This window comes from Malus sylvestris, chromosome 12 (assembly GCF_916048215.2).
Source record: "Malus sylvestris chromosome 12, drMalSylv7.2, whole genome shotgun sequence".
NCBI classification, from domain to species: domain Eukaryota; kingdom Viridiplantae; phylum Streptophyta; class Magnoliopsida; order Rosales; family Rosaceae; genus Malus; species Malus sylvestris.
Genome location: NC_062271.1, coordinates 5,474,648 through 5,477,502, shown reverse-complemented (window position 1 = coordinate 5,477,502; position 2,855 = coordinate 5,474,648). Strand labels below are relative to the sequence as shown.

Here is a 2,855-nt window from a genome sequence, read left to right as displayed (position 1 = left end):
AAGTTTTTTTTCTTCCACTAAAAGAAAAAACAATTTGCGTTGCCATTTTGAATTTGACATTTCCAATACTAAAGTTCGATTTGGTTTGTAATTATATTCCAATCGTAAATGTTGTTTAATGTAAAGATTGCAATTGTAATTATATTACATATAAGCAAAGCATAAATCGCATTTTATTAAAACTAGTAAACTAGAGTCCTCTTTTCCTTTTACAATTACGTGTTACACCACTTGGTCTTAAGACGTCTTTTACTTCCTATTCACTATTGGAGTGTGTTATCCACGTACTTATTTTTACTTCTCACACACTTTTGTTAATTTCTGTTTTTAATCTTCTTCAATTTATCTGATTCAGACGATTGAAAATTAAAAGAGCGTGTAATAAGTAAATAGGGGTGTGTCGATATAACACCCTTTTACTAATTAATTCCCCTACCTTCTGGTAAGCAAATTTTGTTTTTGTTTTTGTTTTTCCAACACACGATATTATCTACACTAAAGGGTGAGGGAGTTGGCTAAATTTCACAATGGGCTAGCCATAATAATATGATTTAAATTCTTTCTTGACTAGAATAAAACCTATGACTTTTCACTAACAAGAGAAGATAACATCACTTAGATCGCAGTACAAAGCGGTAACAAATTCTATAATTTGGTTCAAGATTTGTTAGATTATTTATTTATTTATATAAAATGGGGTAAACTGTAAAACCCTACAAAATATGGTAATTTCCAATATATGTGCGGCGCGTGGCAGCCGTTGATTACAACGGCCGCGCCAGGACCAGCCTCCATTTATGAGTGTGGTGTTTGCTTATAAATACCCAACTCCAACTGAATCCCCACGCACACCACTATCCTACCCGATCTCTTCCATTTTCTTCTACACAATTACTTCTTTCATTCCAATTTTGTCCCCAATTAAAATATAAATTTCCAAATTGCCATAAGCAAATGGCCGAGTTACTAACCGAGTTAATACCCGGTCTGCCGGAGGAACTCGGCTACGAGTGCCTCACCCGTCTGCACTACTCGACTCACCGAGTCGCCTCCCGAGTCTGCCGCCGCTGGCAGGACCTTCTCCAAAGCCGGGAATTTTACAACCACCGGAAGGAATCAGGGCTGACCCACAAGGCGGCTTGTTTGGTTCAGGCGCTTCCGGTGCCGTCAGGATCGGACGAGGTCAAACCGGCAAAACCGCCCGGTTACGGGGTCTCGATTTTTGACTCCGTGAGTGGAAATTGGGACCGGATCGACCCGGTTCCGAAGTACCCGCATGGGCTTCCGATGTTCTGTCAGGTGACGAGCTCGGAGGGGAAGCTGGTGGTGATGGGCGGGTGGGACCCGGCGAATTACCAGCCGGTGAGAGACGTCTTCGTGTACGAGTTCACGACTCAGCGGTGGGCTCGGGGGAAGGACATGCCGGAGACCCGGTCGTTTTTCGCCGCCGGGGAGCTCGATGGGCGGGTGTACATCGCCGGCGGCCACGACGAGAACAAGAACGCGATGAAGTCAGCGAGGGTGTACGACGTGAGGGAGAACGAGTGGAGCGAGTTGCTGAGATGAGTCAGGGGCGAGACGAGTGCGAAGGGTTCGTATCCGGGTCGGAGTTTTGGGTCGTAAGCGGGTACGCGACGGACATGCAAGGGAGGTTCGTGGGGAGCGCGGAGGTCTATGAAACAGGGCCGGGTCGGTGGAGGCTGGAGGAGGACGCGTGGCGCGCTGGTCAGTGCCCGAGGTCGTGCGTCGGGGTTGGGAAAGACGGGAAGTTCTTCTGTTGGGGTGATTGCGACCCGAGAGTTCGGGTCGGGCCTTGCGCGCTCGGGTTGGGGAAATGGACCTTCCTAGCCGGGTCGGCTTACCAGGGCGCGAAGCAGGAGGAATTTTTGGTCGAAGGGCAGAAGGGTAAATTGATGAAAATGGAAACGCCCGAGGGGTTCTATGGTTTCGTGCAGTCCGGGTGCTACGTGGAAATTTGAAATAATTTTTTAAAATTTTCAAATTCTGAAAAACAAATGAGGTTTCAATTTTGTTTTTTTTTTTTTTTTTTTTTTAAAGAAAGTATAAGAGTGTTTGAGTAAAGTTGTAAGCAGCTTTTGCTTTTTGTCGGATTGAATAGTGCAAAAATATCATAGGTTTGAGGTGTATAATCTTCTGCTTAATTTTAATAAATAATATTATGAAATCTTAATAGCACTAAAATTTTAGTTACACAATTACATTTTTTATTTTATAGACGTTAACAAATTAAAATACTAAATTTTTGGTGGGCACGGGATATGAACAGAAATAAAATGGACTCAAAGTTTGTGTGTCAGATTATAATGATTTTAAGACTACAAATGGGCTCAGCTAACATATGATCGCTCTTTTCAGTTATCTAACCTCAATACAATACAGGAGGTTCCCATCATTTTATATAGGCCATCAACTAACCCTAGCCTTGAGTTTTCACAACTGACATTTATATGGAGTCGCACACTAACATATTTTCACCTATCAATCAAACATTCTATGATGAAGTGAGATGTGGTTAGTCGAGATGGTGCATTCTGTCGTAGTGATGCTAGCCGAGCGGAACCCAAGCACTTTTTGAGCACCTTTACGTCACATCTTAGGTCTCTGCAACAGGCTATGATTCGTTACATGGCCTGATTGACATATAGGTAGACCTGCTCCTGAACACTTGTGCCATAAAGTTCTTAGTCTGCCTACGTGCCTCTGGCAGTCAGGAAGCTCTTTACATGTCCTAATCAGACTGAACTCATAAGCAGTTGGCTTTAGCGCTCGTGGGTATCCTATTTTAAGTCCTTTAGGCCTTGGGCTTCTTGATCTCTCTTAAGACTTTTCACAAC

General features: G+C 43.5%; 1 pseudogene; it reads left to right on the top strand.

The window, feature by feature from the left end:
• Positions 1–829: 829 nt before the first annotated feature.
• Positions 830–2,183, top strand: LOC126594301 (F-box/kelch-repeat protein At2g44130-like; annotated as a pseudogene).
• The last annotated feature ends 672 nt before the right edge of the window (positions 2,184–2,855 follow it).